The sequence below is a fragment of the Copadichromis virginalis genome, linkage group LG8 (assembly GCF_057382275.1).
Source record: "Copadichromis virginalis isolate Kocher_CV1m ecotype Utaka linkage group LG8, C_Virginalis_male_GT1.1, whole genome shotgun sequence".
NCBI lineage: Eukaryota > Metazoa > Chordata > Actinopteri > Cichliformes > Cichlidae > Copadichromis > Copadichromis virginalis.
Genome location: NC_140625.1, coordinates 28,603,320 through 28,621,582, shown reverse-complemented (window position 1 = coordinate 28,621,582; position 18,263 = coordinate 28,603,320). Strand labels below are relative to the sequence as shown.

Below are 18,263 nucleotides of genomic sequence, written 5' to 3'. Positions count from 1 at the left end.
ACCTGCTGGTTTCACGTCTTACTGACAACAAAATTATGTTTATTTTGTAATCCGGGCGCCACAGTAGTGCGATGGTTAGTGCTGTTGCCTCACAGCAAAAAGGTCCTGGGTTTGACTCCACCATGTGGCTACGTGTCTTTTCCCACGCAGTTACTGAGGTTAGGTTAAGTGGTGACTCTAATAGCGCTTTTCCACTAGTACCTGCTGGTCTCATTGTCTACTCTGTTTTGGTTGTTTTTCATTACAATGAAGTACCACCTTATGTGCAAAGGGTTGTTATAGAAATACAGCAGAAAGTCCTGTGACGACATTTGTACGCAACACAACAATGGAGGACATGGAGGCGATGGTACCACCGCTCTGCATGTGGCTTTTTTTAGACTCACGGACCACAGTGATGTTTTTCGTGTAGCCATTTCCGTTGTTGCCCGGTTTATGATTTTCGTGAAGGTCACACTCTCCTGACTCATCGAGTGATGCAACCGACCAGGCAATCCGTGGCGTGCAGTCTGTTGACTTAATCAGTAGAAGAAAAAGGAGGATTATACTTTGCTGTGGGATTGTCATCAGCCAATGAGCATGTAATATCACTCCATGTTTTGTCAGATCTCCTTGGTCATGTTACTGCTGAAAGCAGACCAGCTGAGAGACTCGTGGACACCCGAGCTTTTGTGAATTACTTCCTCTAGATGGATGCTGGTGACCAAAGGCTTTCTTTGGGTCATCTTGGCTCAAGAAGAACTAAACTCTTAGTGAGTTTGTGCTTTTAGGGAGAGTTGAAAAGACGTCACTGTGACGGAAAACACTTGTGTTTGATTATCTTGGTTTTATAATTGCCAGAATCGTCCAGCCTCATTCTTAACATTTCATAAGGTAAAAAAAAAAAACTGCATAAAGTTCAATCTAAAAGTAAATTAAAGTTCAAATGTTACATTAAAACCGCTCAAACAAGTACAGTTTACTCACTTTAAGTCATTGCTTATGTCAGAAAGTGTGCTACATGTTATAGATGTGAAGATTTCACCGCATTTGGTTGCAAAAACTCAACATTAGCCATCACTATTAATAAACCTGATGTGGTGAATGAATGAAAGAGAGAAAGATTTTACATCCAGCTTTTCCCCAGCTGAGGGAAATGACTTCCTGCTAGCTCTCCACACATGAAAAATAATTTCTAAGCTGTTTATATATGTATGGAAAAAAGCCATTGGGCATCCTGTGACCTGCAATTCTGACTGCAGCAAATGCATCCAAGTGCCTCATTGCCCAGTGCTCTCTGCCAGCTTGGACTGCAGTGGAAAAGTGAGAAACTCCGGTAAACCTTTACAAAGCACAAAATAAATGATGCAATTTCATGTTCATTTAGAACGTGAATGTGTACTTCCAAAAATAGTTTGAAACATAAGACAGAGCCATCCATCAGACGAAACCTGAAAGTTAGTATCTGAGGACGAACATGATGCTATGGTTAACTGAGCCAAAACAAACTTTGTTTATTACCTTAAGCAGCAGCATCTAATAAAACCTGGGAAGTGCTTACGGTCTCAGACAGCTGTGAAATAAGAGCCCCAGAAAAGCAGTGAAGCACCGTGAAGCAACAGCAGTAAACTGAGGCGCTTCTGTCTGCTTCATCCTGCAGCATCATAACCTCAAATGTAAATCTGGCTGCAAACATTGACACTGAGAATAACTAGAGCAAAAGATTTGTGCTCACAACAGAAATCCACGTAAACACCAGGACCAAAGATTTCCCAACAGAACACTGCATTGTAACGGCGGGAGTGATGACATTCACCCATCAGTGGTTTTAATCTCTGTTTGATGTTTTCATTAAAGAAATATAAAAGACTAAATGCTAAGAGGTTTCAGGACTTGGCTGTACCATAAATTAACCTGCAGCACAAGTCCCCAAATGATTAAAGGTGGATTCTGATAGGAAAAGAATTGCCTGCAGTTGCTAATCTGTGTGATTTATTTCAACAGATTTTCTTTTCTCAAAGCTGGAAGTACTGATTAGTTTTCTTATCAGGCGTTCGGCCTCATTCTTTATTATTTTTCTACTGAAAAATCTCTTTTTCACTTTGTGTAACAGTCAAACTACCGGTACTAGTTGTTTCTGACCAGCAGTAAAAAGAAAACTGGGTAAGACTCTCAGCCAAGATCATGGCTGAAGGGTAGGCTGGGGTGGCACTGACACAACCACAGGCTGGAGCCACACTGGGAATGACGGCGTCACCTTTTTTTCACAGAAAGTGCACCATGTTAAGTATATCTATAGAATGTGAAATATTACAGCCTGGAATGAAAGCTCTTGTTCTACTTGTAAATGCAAAACAATGCATAAACTTAAATGTGTCATTTGCCAGGTTCAAATGCTCCTTTGGTTCCTAAAAGCAAACAAACACAGAACAGTTCAAATCCTTTAAGCTCCAATAAAGTTATCAGTGTGGATGTTCTCTGTGCTTAACATCCATGTATCCATGAAAAAGCTGATAGTTCCTAACTAAAGATGATAACTTGTAACTAACTCTGTATGTAAGCAGCAACGAAGGAAGACAAGAGCATTGAGGAAATTCCAGGAGAGAGGCAGTTACTCCAGGAGAGCTGTAGAAGGTCCTTAACCCATCAGATCTGATATCTGCTCCTTTGTGCACTGCCAGAGCTGCAAAATGACCTCTAGCAGGATGCTGGTGTGAATATCTCTCACCAAACCTGAGGGCTCGACCTCTTTTAGTGTTCACTTTGCTTATTGTCTGGCACCGTGGAGCCCGACTGCCATTTTCCACAGAATAACACAATTGGCAGAACTGTGTTTTTCACAGATAAGAGCAGGTTTAGAAAGGGTCTGAGGAAGACTTGGACCATCATCGATGGTCCACGGAGGGACACAGATCTCTACAGGCTGGCCAACAGCACCCGACTGCCATCAGGTATCAGGATGAAATCCTTGGGCCACTGTCAGACCCTACACTGATGCAGTGGGTTCCACTGGGTTCCAGAACAGCCATGAGACATTATGTTTCGGTTCAACCGACACCTCTAGGTTTCACCTCTGACTGTCCTGGAGCTCAGCGATACCCTGATCAATATCTGAGAGGAGATCCTCCAGCACAACATCCATCATCTCATTAGGAGCATTGTCAGGGATGGATACAAGCATGTAGGGCCATGTGAACTCCCGAATACCTGCGATGATATTTCGACAAAATGAACAGGTCTGCCAAATCTTTTATTTTTCACATTGATTTTCTAAGTATCTGTGAATTCAAACCTCTGTCGGTTTTCATTTTAATTTCCATCAAACAATGTGTCATTTTTTTCACTCCTAACCCATTACCCAGTCCAAATCAGTATCCAACAACGTATCCAACGTCTTTTTCCCATTGAGATCTGATGTGTTTTCAAAGTGTTCCTTTAAGTTTTTGGGGCGCTGTATGGTCATCTTTACCCGGTGGCTAGCTACAGCTATGTTTGGGATAATATAAACACACCAGCACAGTAAAGATTTAGGAGGAGGGTAACATAGCTCTCAATAAAAGTGATTGGCAAGAAGAAATTCCATCATGTGGTGAGAAAAACACCCACTGAAAATGAGCTCAAATGCAGGTAAGAGAAAGTCAGTCAATATGACCCGATCCTAATCTTACCTCTTAGTTGGACAAAAACTGATTCTTCTTTAAGGAGTTTAAATATTCGGTGCCCGGACCTTCATCAGTTTTCACAAACTTAGCTTAAAAACATGTTTGATTAGTGCTAGCTTTTTTTATATATAAAGAGAGACAAAGCACTGCAACATTTAGCATTTTTTAAACAAACGAACCTCTTTCAGCACAGTTGGATCGATATGTCTTCATTTAACAAGCAGATATCATTTTAAAAGATTTAAATGCATTAGAGATTCTTTTTGCCGGTATTAACTCTTATGACAAAGTTTTCCAAGTCTGTCTTCTAAACTTTTTTATACCTCACAGCCTTTTTCTAATGATATCACCTCCTCCTCCCTCTGTCCTTCTCTAAGTCTCTCTCCTCATTTCAGAGATCCATTATTCCAGAGGACAGAAGCTTTTCATTTCACAGTCTGATCAGGGTTTAAGGAGGGCTACTCTGTGTAATCAGCTAATGAGCAGCTCGTTAACTGTTGCTCACTGTAATTTAGGCATCAGCGCTGCCGAGCGGTATTTGCAGAGTTTGCTTTCGGAGGACACGTGTCGGAGCTGTCACGCCAGCTTAAGAGATACCAAGGAGCAGAGGGAGATCTGAGCTGTCGTATAGCACATGTAGAAACACAAACTGCTCACAACAATTCCACATACAACCGCATGACGTGTGCAAGCAGATGGTGGCATCTAAGCAGGCTGTTTACACAGACTGCAAATATCTCAGAAGATAAAGTATTTCTTTAAAGTTAATCTGTTAAGATTTTCTTTACTCTTCTTTCTTCACAGACCGAGATACGGTGACCTGAGATCATCAATGTAGAGTTTGAGGTCTTTAGTTACCTGCCAGGTTCAAAGTCCATTTCATTTCCTCACTTGTGCAAACATGCCTGCATGTAATGTAAGAATGGAAATGGATTTGTAAATGAACACAATCCATTTCTGTGCTGCAAAGACCGGCACTGAAATGTTAGCTACAGCTGTGATGTTAAGCAAAGAGCCTCAGATTTTAGCTGCATTTTAAACACATTTTGATTACTGATGAATGTGGCTTAAAGTCTCAGATGGCTTTTAAATACATACAAATATTTGTATGAGCAAAGCTGAAACTGCCCATAAGCTTGTTCTCGATGTTGACTGCTTTAAGAGTCTGTCAGAAGAAGAGAATTGTCCAACTACTGCATTAGTCATCAGGAAATTCTCTAATTAAGTGTCAGTGTCTGCTGGTTGTTCGTTAGTTTTAGTCCACAACAACAATGCATAGCAGACAAATAGCAGTGCATCACCTTTCTGCAGACTTGTACAGCAGTGTGTAGTCTTTATTTGTGCTTTTTTACTCCATACTATAATTTTCTGCTTTGTTTTCTCTACAAACAAACTAACAAAAGCGCCATATTATACCTTTAAACATATAGGTTAATATGCACAAATAAGCCAGCTGTAGCAGATTCTAATTGTTATGTCATGTTTCAAAAAGCCGACATTTCTTGGATTGAGAGCTGCAGAAAACTTGAAACTATAAACTGTATATAAAAGATGGAAGTAGCCACCATGACATAAACCATTTGTTTGTAAACATCAGGCTGCACTAATAAAAATCATAATTTAGAAATTGTTTTATGTTCAATCAGACCTGAAGCTGTTACTGATGATTTTACAGTCTCAGTTAAGTGTTTACTGAGGTCATGAATCAAGGAAACTGAGAGAAATTTTCACAGTGACTTCTTCACAACTAGATATCTTACTGAAAATGGAGGAGACGCCCCCTGCTGTCCAATAGAAATGTATTTAACTTTCAAATAAAATAATAGTTTTATTCATTTAAAAAAAATGTTTTACATGGAGTTTTTTGGTCAGAGTGGATGCCACTGAAACCAAGACCAAACTCGTTACTTTAACGACTTATCCTATGTGAAGCGTAGAATAACATCATAATTTAAATAACTAATATCACATTATATACAATAAGATATGAAACTAGCTCATCAGCTTTACTGAGGTCACAAACCAAATGAGCGGTGGTTTCCTGTGTACTTCTCGGCAGTCAAACTTCCTTTATTAACCAGAGGATCTGCCCTCTGCTGGTGAGAGAAGGGAGGGTCAGGGCACCTATTCCCATCTTTTAACTGCAGTCTATGCTTGGAACAGGGAGTCATTGTGTTGGAGCTCAATATGTTGTTCTTTAACATTATGTTCTGTTTGCACTCATTTTTCTCGCAGATATCTGCAGCGGACGTGTAAAAGCTGCTTTTTGTTTTTCACTTTGAGTAGAAAACAAACTGTCACACACCAAGACTCGCTCTCATCTCTAAAATCAATTTCTGTGCAATTCAGGTTACAAAATTCACTATATAATCCTGTCCTTTAAAGAAACAGCACGCAATATGTTTTATGGTGTCAGAGTGGGTCTGGCTACACGCTGAGCGTGCCCAATTAATTGTGAATATATGAAACAACATGCGGTGTTGTGCTTGTAGTCCAAATCAATGTCACACAGACAGACAAACACATTGAGGCATTTCCTGCAGCATACTCACTACCTGTGACAGTGTGCGTCTCCTGGAAGCAGATTCCTTTGTGCTTTTTGTGACCTGACGTGAGACAGCAATGCCATCTGATAGGCTGTTCTCTACCTGAGATACCACGGAAATAGCAGTCCTTATCAAGGACAAAACATTACAGCTGTAAAAATCTGGAGATGAATATCTGAGTCAGTCTCTCAGGGAGTGCTGTCAAATTAGTCTATGAATTTCCTACTGCACCCGGAGAGTATGTGACAGCAGCAGCAGGAAGACCTTGAAATAACCTCCTCGAATACACATTTCTCCATGATGGTTTTAAACGCCTCTCCTATAGCATTTCAAAGCTACAACAAAGACCGTTTGAGCTACATCTCCAGAGACGGTGCGGAAGAATGCAAGAGCACCTGTGTAAAAACATATGCTGCTCTCAAATTTACCCCGACTGCTGAGGGAGACGAGAAAGCTGCAGAGACGAGCTGATTGGCCGACGTGTCTGATGAGCTAGGAATCAAACATCAACTAAATATACACAGCTGGGAACTCTGGGCCTGCTTCAAAGGAGCCTTTAAAGTGTAACAGTGGATTCTGTCTCGAACAACAACTGAGATTTAAAACAAGAGAGAGCCTTACTGTGAACTTTAATATAATAATCATGTATATTAAAGAAGTTAAAAAGTTAATAGACCCTTTTCACGGCAGGCATTTTGACCTTCTACAGCTACAGGTATAGCTAATAACATTTACGAGCTCTCCAGTGTTCCAGCATGCACAATATGAAGACCACGGAAAGGGACAATGGCAAGAAAAGTGTGCTGTGAGAAAAGGTCTGCAAGCTGTTAACATTTAACAAGTCCCTGGTGGGAGTTAAAGAGGCATTTCACCAATTTTACATGCCAAAGTCAATTTGCAAGTCACAGTAAGAGCTAATCAGGACGTGGAAATGGTTCTAATAGATTTGGAGCAGCTTTGCAAAGCATGAGTACGAAGCCTGAGAGAACGACAATCTTTGACAGGCAGGAAGGAGCAAAAACCCAGTGACTGGTTAGCAACCACCAGGAAGAACATCAGCGACAGTGATGATCATTTAAACAAACATCGTCAGCACACAGCAGGGTGAGAGGTTTATGTTCAGTGATATTTGAGCTGAAAATGTAACCAAAGGAGGAAAGGAGGTCAGCGATTGTGCAGCCTACAGGAGGAGCACAGAAGTTACCCATATGCAGCCCTCAGGCAACACACGTGTAAAGGGGAAGACACGGCAACATGGGAACCAGAAACAATGGAATGGAAATGAAATTCAGCTCCTCTAACACCCATTAACAATGAATCATTGGCCGAAGAAGCAATTATCTTGTTTGTCCTAACACTTGTTTTGGTGCAGTGCAGTTTTTGTGCAAAGGTCATTCAGCCTGGCGAGCTAAAGTGTGCAGTTTTACCTGTAGTAAATGGACTGGTTCTTATATAGTGCTTTTGTACTGGAGCACTCAAAGCACTTCATACATTATGTCTCGTTTCACCCACTCATACAAGCACTTTTCTCTCTATGTCTAAGTGCTTTCTTACATTCATGCTCCAATGAACGCATCAGGAGCACCTCAGGGTTGCAAAGGAAACTTTGGTGTGGATTTAAGCAGCCAAGGAGCAACCCACCAAACGTCTTAGTAGATGACTCTACAGCCTGATTCACCCCTGCAAAGTCATGGCAGTTTTGCTTAAGTTAAGATGCATGAACAGGTGCTGTCACGGTTTGCACTGGCAGACCGTGTGGAGGGAGGAAGAGGACCCAACTGCGAACCAGGAACTGGAACGAAAATATAATTTAACAAAAGGCGAACCGTTTATTTGAGGCTGGGAAAAGGTACAAAACCAAAGGCAGAAGCACACTGAGGCAAAACTAAATTCTAAACACAAAAGACAAAGAATAAAACCCTGAACATGGAGAGATGACGAAAACTCAACTGACAACCTGACAAGGAATGAATGAAAACACACAGACTAAATGCACACAGGAGGTGATCAGGGGAAGTGGAAACACGGGGAAGCAGCTGATTAGAATGAACATAACGACGTTACATTGGCAGTGAAACTAAACGCAATGAACACGGGACACCAGACCTCTAAAATAAAACAGGAAACATAATGGGGCGCAGACATGACAACACGAACTTGGCAACATAAGATACGCAGACATTAAACACATGAGAGGCGAGGGAGACTTGAACACAGGGGTGAAGACATAAGGGGAATCTAATAAACAATGAACTATAACAGGGCAACATAGGCAAAATTGAACTTAGATAAGCTAATGAACTTAAACATAAACCGTGAACATCAAAATATATCAAAATTCAAAACGCTGGGTCAAATGACCCATGACAGGTACAGTGCAAAACCATGGCTGAAACCAGTTTGACCATAGGACAATGCAGCTGAAGACCACCACAATGGGTAACACAACTGCAGGCCGGTCGGTGGGGATCAAGTTGCCCAGTTAACATCGATTGAATTTGCAAAAGACGGGATGTGCTGGTAGAGGCTGTCTGCTAGCAGTCAACACAAAATTATGTTGCAACAACAAAAAAGCTTTGCAAAATTTGCAGTTAAGTAAACGACCTTTGCAATAAAGCTTTTGCTTTAAGTAGACGTGACTAGTAACTAGTAACTATAATTAATTACTTTTTCAAAGTAACTTGCCCAACACTGGTAAACATAACTGGATTCAGGAGTTTGACACATTGTTACATTCCTGTTTCATATTTTTGAGAGCAATATCCAGAACAAACATGAGGTAGGTGCATCCTAGATATTGTAATATAATTTAGATTTAAAAGCAACAGGATATTGTCAGTTATGAGCTCCAAAATTTCAGCCTTATTAAGTAAGTACTTTAAACCAAATTTTTAAGTCATTGCTGGAAACTTCTATGTGTAAATTGGTTTACAATTTTGCCCACTCCTACTGAGTGGTCTCTGAGGTCCTCGTGGGCTTTGTTGTCATAGATATTAGGACTCTGTTGCAGCTGCATGGCTCTGTAATTTCAAAGGTAACCTCCCACACTGTTGACATTCTCATTTGTCAGCGTGTGTTGCGAGTTCTAATGTAATCGTACAGCAAGTCGACTGTGTGCTAAATGACTGCTGTTGTTGGTGTGGTTTATATTTCACATCTTAATTTTCCCTAAGAATTCAGCCATTTCTTGCTCTGTTAGCATTCCTCTTGTGCCCAATAAAGCAGGAAAATGAAAATAAATCATATTTTAGGCTCCGGTGGACAAAAACGCCTCTTTAATGTGGTACACAACACATTTTCAAATAAACACAGAACATGCAGAATCATTAAAGAGCTGCATGTCCACCACCAAACATCTGCCACATTAGTAATGCCACTCAGGCTGATACATACTGCAGGGATCTACTGACTAATGATGGTAATCAAGCACGTCTACAAGCATGTGCATTTAAAAAGTCCAGCCTTGCACAATAATGTATAATTATTGTGAAAACTGTGATAAACGGCCGACTGTCTAACCTTTCACTGAGTTTAAATGTGAAAATACCGTACCAGAGTGCACACATTAGCAGGCCTGAGGTCATTATCAGCACTTTATGTCCAGAAACTGCCAATTGGAAGAGAAAATGGGAACAGGCTGCTACTGAGAAAAATCTGACACAGTAGTTTGCAATTAAGCTGATTTATAACAAAAGCAACCAGAATCTCCTTCCCAAGAGACAATTCTCTGCTTTATTCTGACCATTTGTCTTCCACATAGCAACTGGAGGCCGGATGGCATAAATACTGATGACACGGTCGCCAGCAAAAACATAAAAAGGTTGCTTTGCTTTTTGTCTGCCTTTCCTATTTGTCATTCTGAGATTGGTTTTTTCGCCAAATGCCTCTTTTTTAGCCAGTTATATTTATCTTCATATACAGGACAGATCATCAGCATCCAATAACAACCGTCTCCTGTAAGAATGATCCTCCGTCTCTTCTCTGCCATGCATGGCCTAATGCAGCAGTCTTAGGCGAGCTTGCAAGATGAAAGTCACATGCACCCCGGGCCCTAAAGCAGGTCAGGTCGGTAAAATTTTAAAGTGGATGGATTGATGCTCTAAGAGTGTCCTAGAAACAGTGTGGTGGGACTCAAAAACAGAAACACCCTGCAAAGAAACCCCAGTCTAATGTGGTGACTCTCCTGATCATGACTAACCTGATTGGACAGATGGTTTATTTATAAAGAGCCATCTGAGGAGTCATCATTGGCAATTAAATACTTGGCAGGTAATTGGATGAACCATCTGTCTGTCACTGCTACCTTTAGCCAACCAGTTCAACAAACTTCGGAGCATGAGGAAGATCAAAACCAGTGTTTCACAAATCAAGACCTGAGGATAAAATCTCTTTGTTAATTTGCAATTTGGAGGTTTATTTTGTGAGCATTTGGTTTCCCTCTAAAAGGTCTGCCTCTAAAAGGTCACATTTAAACAACGTGACCTTTTTTAATTGAACTGATTTGTCACATTAAGGCCTTTAAGACACAATGTAAAAACTGCAAGTAGTTGTAAGTATATAAGTAAATGTCTGACCGTGTAATAGACAAAGCAAGCCAGTAAGATAAATACTGTATGTCTGGTTTTTGATGTGATGTCCACTTTCCAACATTAGTCCTCTCCATCATGGGTGATGCAGTGGAGGTTCCAGGTCATCACATTCGGGCACCTGTTCCTGAGAAACAGGAACTTTCTAGTGCGTCGCTTTTTGTTCAGCACAGACCACCAAACCCTACTTTTAACTCATCTCTCCAAATGACTGCAAATAGCTGTAGCATACCTGTCGCATGCTAGTTTCATTCTGCAGCGGTTCCTTTTTGCTCTTTTGGTTTTGGGTTGTTTTTTCCCCACACAGTTTGGAGGCCAGAGCACTATTTGGTTGCATATTTTTCCAGCTTGTACAGTCTCATCTAATCTCATCCCAACACACAATAATAGGCTGGATATCTGACAGTGACAACTTCCAGGTCTTGGACCTCATTTTTTTAATTTTTTGGAGGGGCACACAGAGCTCTTATAGTCACCTTTGTTTTTCCTGTTTGTATAGAAGCATCAAATCTCACCATGACAATAATTTGGCAGGTAACAAGTAGCATGTGCTACCAGGTACCAGAAAAGACTAAATGTATGCATTATAAAACAGGAAAAGGTCACGTCAACCATCACTGCCACAAACTGCTGTTCAGACTGTGTGTGCAGTTTAAGTTTCATTGAACACTGGTCTGCCTTTATGATCTAAATTGTGCTATAATTTAGATCACAGCACCAGCAGATAGGTCATCCTTTCTTTTTGTGGCGCTGATCTAAAGGTGGAGTACTGCGGAGGTCTGCCATTGTGCGGCTTATTCAGGCATCAACACCGCAAGACTCAAGAATTCAGCTGCCAAGCAAAGTAAGGTCATCCTGTCTCGAACACCTTGAGCCACTCAGGTGAGGCTTTGATGAGCTTTCTAAGCCTCATTCACTCTGTGAATAAATCAGACAGGCTGCTGAGATCCTCGGTCAGCTTTACAGAGCCAAATTAACTGAGATTTATTGTTAATTACACTCTGATGTGTTGTGTCATAAATGTTTCACTGCTTCCTCTCAAAGGGAAGGCCGAGATTGTTTAATTATGCACATTTACTGGCTAAGAGTCTTGCTCCGTTTCAGCCCTGCAGCTCTTAAATGCAGGCTCTACAGTGATAACACAGTCAACCAATAAAAAGAACTTCCATCAATATCCATTTTATATGAACGAGTGAATGAATGGCAGCATTTCTGCAGGACTGAAGAGAGCAGACTTAGTGTGGCTCACTTCGACAAAGTGTCCTTGAACAGGAAACAGACTCCCTGCCAGCTCCACAGGTGCTGCTCACGTCCTGAACTCCATTCAAAAGGCAGTTTTCAAAGGGGAGAGTCTCTCTTCAGACAACAGGAAGATTCATACTTCACAAAGACACTTTAGGATACAAGCTGTGTCGCACCTTCACAATGCAGATAAGAGTCGGTAACATCTACATGCTGAAAATATTTAGCGTAGAAGCCACTTTGAGCTCACTTTCAGAAGTACTAAATCAAGACCTGAAATATGACTTCAACTGAGAATCCAAATTGGAGTATTTTTGCACAAAAACAAAACGCATGTTGGCTTGAGAAGAAACAAGTATCAACTGTAATAAAGAAGTAAAACATATAATACTAATCTTTTTTCACACGCACGAGATCGGGGTAGGATCAAATAATAGGCGTGTACTATTAACACTGAAAACATGGCCGTTGTGAGTTTTTGAGCAGTAACAACAAGTAGGGCAGCTTGATAGGCAGGGTGTTTTGTCAGTACACCGGCCCCTTCAGCACATCATAGGGTGAAATGTGTGCTAGTACTGATTAAGCCACTATGTAGTGTCTGCATTATGGGGTTGAGTTGCTTTGAAGTAGATTTGGAGCGCCGTTACTTGGGCGGGCCACGCAGATATACTGTGTGACATATTTTTATTTATTTCCACATCCGAGATTACAAAATTAATTTATTGTTGGTCTTATTCTGGAATTTCAGGAGTTGCTATCAACTACCTCCCATCCGTGGCATCTCATATTTCCTTATGGGCAGGCTGCTCATGTCGCTGTTGTGATACTGCTCAGTGTGAGCCAGCTGTCAGACAAACTCTGACTCCAGAGGCTGGTGTCAGTATACACAGTATTAATGTTCTTAGTACTCATCAGTAAAACCGAGTCTTATCCTTACATACTGGTGATATTCTACACCTTCACAGTCTGGTTTGGGGCTGTTTTGGTCACAAATGTGTCTACAACAAAGTCTAAACTACAGAATATGTAAACAACATATCTGGCATTAAAAACTTGATGATTAATCTTTCGTTACTTTCGAAGACTACGAAGAGCATTTTTTAAAATTAACAACTTTCATTTGTTCTGTTTAGGATGCATGTCACGGCGGGACACGCCGGTGAGTTTATGGAACGTACCCAAATGCAGACACGGAAGAAGACGGAAAACATGAGTATAAAAACAAGGCGAATCATCCAGGGGGAGTAAGCAAAAACTAGAACCTATACTGGGAAAAAACGACTTTGAACATAGAAAGACAAGACTTTCAAAATAAAACAGGAAACATGGAGAGACATAGACATGACAACAAAGAGGAGAAGAAAAGACTTATAAATCAGGAGACAAAACTAGAATGAAACGAAATCCTAACTAATAGCAGCAACACAAGAACTTAACATATTTTCAACACAATATAAGAACACAAAAATACAAAACCGACTCAAAACTGCTGGGTCACAGACCCAGCCCCTGACAATGTAAAAATATAATCAATATTCAATATCAACTAAAACACCCTGTTCATGTAGGCTAGGGATGAGTGTTTCCCACACTCTCGAGGCGCCCTTTGACCTTTGTATGACCTCTGTTTCTTATGTGCACCATGTTTTACTCTGAGACTTATTGGAGCCTTCAAACTCCATCTTGCTGCAGGAACCTGGAGAAATAAGGTGCCATCACAGTCCCACAGAAATACACGCAGACGTGTCACAATTCTGAGAAACTACGACTGCTTATTTGACCCAAACCAGTGGCTCTAAAATCCATCTGAACAGCGCGAACAGAACAGCCTGAAAAACTTGTAGCACTTGTACAACAGCATAAAATGTTACCATGTTTTAACTTTTTGTGGGTCACTTTAAGAAAAGCAGTCAAATTTAGGTTTATTTTCTCAAATTTGGTCCAGACAAAAAGCAAGGGTTAAAAGAGTCTCTTTAATCTCTGGAGTATCTTTCACTTCAGCACTTTTTTTAAAAATAATTCATTGTAAATAAGTGAACAAATATCTGTCCTTCCATTTCAGTCCAACCGGGCTCACGGGGATGTTAAAGATCGACTCGGAAAATAGTGTAAAAGTTGGAGTGTGAAAAAAGTAAATCCAGGGATTGAGAAAGAGAAAGCAGGTCAAGGACCTTCATGTCTGAGATGTTTGTAGACGATGAAAAGATATTTAACTTTTTACCGCTCGCCATCTGTGAGCTGAAGACATTTCTTCAGATGGTTTTCCACAATTATAAAGCTGCAGTTTCAGTGCCTGAAAACACATTTCTTAAAAATGTTGTTTTGACTTATGAAAAGAAGTCGAACGCTTGAACGTCGAGGATGAAAAGGCAGCAGAGTCTCTGAGCGCGAGGCAGCTCTCGGGAGAACAGACATCCCTGAGTCAATATTACAGTCAGCTCACCCTCACCTGGTGGCTCTGCATCAATCAGCTCTCTGATGTCGGCACCCTCTGCTCTGCAGCTTCCTCCCTCTGCCCTTCATCTCTTCTTCTCCTTCTCTGTCTATCTTCCATCTCCTTCCAGATGTCAACAAGTTTGATCAGGCTGACGTGGGAAAACTGCTGTTTGGCTGACGCTCCTCAGCACCCTGACAGATCCTCCAGCCTCTCGTCTCCTTTTCTTTTGCTCCCCAGTCACTTGTGATTCCAGCACGCTTGATCTGCTCCCCTCCACCTCCGCCACCCGGCAACCCCGCCCCTGTCAAAGCCTCCTGGGGAGCTGGGGAGGGCTCTGCCATGTCAGTGAGGTGACATGACTCACACAGTCATGCGGCACAAAGGAGATAACTTTGAGATGTTCAAGGGCGACTGTATAGTTGGCGTTTCAAAACGCTCACTTCAGAATTAATCCTCTCAGCGATTTCTGAGTGAAACGGCATGCGGGATGTGACAGGCCTCAATATCCAACGCTGAATTTTAAGATAGCTGGCTGTTTTTCCAAACCGCGTCTCCCAACGCGTTCAAGAGACTCGGGTCTTTTCTTGCTCCGACACAGATTTGTGCAGAGTGGGAGCAAAGAGAAGAGGGTATCATGTAAATCAATAGCGATTAGAGATAGTGAAGACCTCCATTTTGCACTCTGCCAGCCTGCAGTCAGCAGCAGCAGCAGTCTGTGCCTCTCGTGCATTATCATTAAATTTGAATCACAGAGATACGTATCTTCTCTGAAAGATCATCCCGGTCATCTTAGAAAAACCAAGAAGGTCATTTAACAACACTTGGCACCACAGTGGAGGTATTTACACCACCCTTACAGAACCTCTCAGGCACCTGCATGAATATGCAGTTTGCAGAAATCCAGATTTTCCAGCTCTCTGATGCAGAGTAAACTAGAGTAATTAATAAAGTGATTCATTCTTTAAACAAGCAATCTATTAGCAGCAATCCTGGTAAATAGTAACCTTATATATACAATTATCAATGCATTGTTTTAATATTCCGACCAGTAAAAATAAACTTGCCAGCAAATCCCATGAAGAGAGAGAGAGAAAAAAAAGCAAAAACAAAAGAACAAACCCAACACTGAATTGATCCTACAAACATATTGTCTGCAGCTTAGTCTTCTGTGCCTTACTGCACCATTGTTAGTGGAAGATTAGAACACATCGCTGAGCAGCACCGCTACACCGCCGGACGTGTTTATGGCGTTAAACAGAAGCACTGTATCGCCATTTTCTTGCTGGAGCTATTCCCTGCTGGTTTTGGTCACTTGATGAAGTCTTTATTTTTATTTTGTGCCTTTCACTTTTAATAAAAATATATTTCTGCCTGACTAAATGGAAAACGTGGTCACAAATAATTTTACTACAGACATGATTAGAAGTTCTACGGGACCACCTTTGCCCACCTGTTTTGATAGATACAGTTTTAGCAGTTCAGCTGAGAACCACTGGGTTATAGTTAACTAAGGTAAGGATAAATCATTATTCTTGTCTTCTCAGGTGGTATAGTCCACGTTCTTTCCCATCATCTCACTAGAAACATCGATGCTGCTGAGAGAGCGGTGTTATATATTTTCCGCATTTGGGATTCCCAGTAACTATATAACAGTAGCTATATCAGTTATCTCACTGAGGAACAACACAATGATTAGAGTATGGAGAGAAAGCCAGATTTTAAGCAGTTAACCACAATAATAAAACAACCTACTTTATATCCTAGGCTAGCTTTAAAGAGCTGGAGTAGAGATACAGGACCTCTACGGGTTTCCTGTGGATCAGAAATTCTGTGAGTGGGAAACTGGAGTCTGAGTTAATCCCTTAACCTTTTCACTCTGTTCTTGAGCCATTTTTTGAGATTTGGCAGGGAGCACTGTCCAACTGGGAGTGCTGCTGACATGGGGTGGGGTTGGTCTGCAGCAATGTTTATATACTGTCAGCAGCGTCCATATGAAGGCCAACAACCAAGGTTCACCAGCTGCACACTGCCTTACAGTGAGATTAGCTGTGTTAGTCTTTTCACCTGTCAGTGGGTTTAATGTTGTGGCTGATCAGTGTATGTGGACTTTCGGGCATTTGCAGAGCTTCCCAACTCCAGATGGCTGAAAATCTACGAGGAGAGTAGAGATTAGTTTTTGGCTTCACTGCCAACTTCTATTTAGGGACTTTAAGAAAAACCCAAGCGCTACCTGTGTGAGTTTAATGCAGATGCGAAAAATCCACTTAAATCATTCCTCCACCTACCCAAGAATCAAAGTGGTGATACATATGCTTACTAGATGTGTTTTGTCTCCACCGCTTTTATATTTTTCAGCCACTGCATTAATGTCCAGCTCTCTTCCTGCTTTTATCACTGTTTCCATCTCCTCTCTGATCAGCAGCAACAGCAGCCTCAGTAAATCCATCAATAGCACTCTTTCACTCCGGTCCAGATGCCAGCCTCTGAGAGCCAGGACATCCACAGCCTCCTATCCGCTCAGGCAGTAAACAAGAACTGCTGCCAGACGCAACCGACACCAGCAGACATTCACACCCCCAAATACACACAGAGTCCTCTCAATATCTGCACTGAAATGCATTTCAAAGGCACTTTTGATACATACAAAATGGACTGCAGCACTCAAAACTGGTTATTCCAACGTGATGCGGTTACTCAATCAGAAGCTGTTTCGAAAATGAATAAAAAATAATAAGTTTGGAGAAGCTTCAAAAAAGTCTTCTTCCATAAAACATGCAGGGCAAAGATACATGTGCGGAAACAACACAGACAGCAAAACACTGAAGAGAAGAAGAGGGAGAGCGGTACTTTCCCAGCATCCCCCAGCACGTCAGAGAAAGGCACTCAAGTTAGAAATACCTGCAACTACAGAATGGACGGAGAGAGAGGGGACATGCCTGGGAAGGAGGAATTGCCCATTCTCCGCCTTGATGCACCTGTTCACTTTCCTCTACTGCACACTTTCTCTTTTATCTTCTTTATTCCCTCTTCTTTCTTCCCCTGTCACTCTTCTTCTGCTGTTGTTTCTTCCCGCTTCCTCTCTTCTTCAGGTCCAGTTTTTATCCCTTTCTTCTCAGCGTGTCCATGTCTCGGCTTCTTCAGGAGCTGTGTCAGCATGAGTGTGTGAAGCGCCTGTGATGGATATGAGAGAACGCTGGAGTGCAGAGGCGTTCCTAACCATGTCTTAGCATGGCCACTGAATAAACTCATCTTTTATGGATGCACAGCCCTCCCCGTCCTGCTTCTCTTAAAGGGACTGCACCCCGTTCCCGCTGCCTTTGATCTCGTCGTGATACGCACAGGATCCGAATCGTGCGCTCACATGTGTCTGTGGGAATATACTGTGGTGTGGAGCATCAGTAATTCAGCATCACTGTGTGGGTTTGACACTTTTCCCTGTGCAGCTGAGGAGGGGGAAGCGATCGATCGGAGGATGAAAAGGAATCCAGAAAATTGGGGGTGAAGGAAAAGGGGGGGATGCTGATGTATCTCAGACAAACTAATGGTCGTGATAAATAATGAATAACAGCAAGCATAGCGTGGCATAGAAAACACTGATATCAGGATATCAAGAACAGGGCTGGGTACGCATGTGTGATGAAACAGTGCAGACACAGCTTATCTTTGTGTGTGTGTGTGTGTGTGTGTGTGTGTGTGTGTGTGTGTGTGTGTGTGTGTGTGTGTGTGTGTGTGTGTGTGTGTGTGTGTGTGTGTGTGTGTCCACTACAAAGGGATATTGTCAAAGTAAATCCTGGCCCAGCACCGGCTGTAA

General features: G+C 41.7%; 1 protein-coding gene across 4 annotated transcripts in view; it reads right to left on the bottom strand.

Annotated features, from left to right (window-relative positions):
• Positions 1-17,659, bottom strand: part of srcin1b (SRC kinase signaling inhibitor 1b) — a 139,277-nt gene extending 121,618 nt beyond the window's left edge. For all 4 annotated transcript variants that reach the window (XM_085466970.1, XM_085466972.1, XM_085466974.1 and 1 more), the window contains exon 1: positions 17,351-17,659. The gene's annotated coding sequence lies outside the window, so the exon portion shown is untranslated. The remainder of the gene's footprint in view (positions 1-17,350) is intronic.
• Positions 17,660-18,263: the final 604 nt, after the last annotated feature.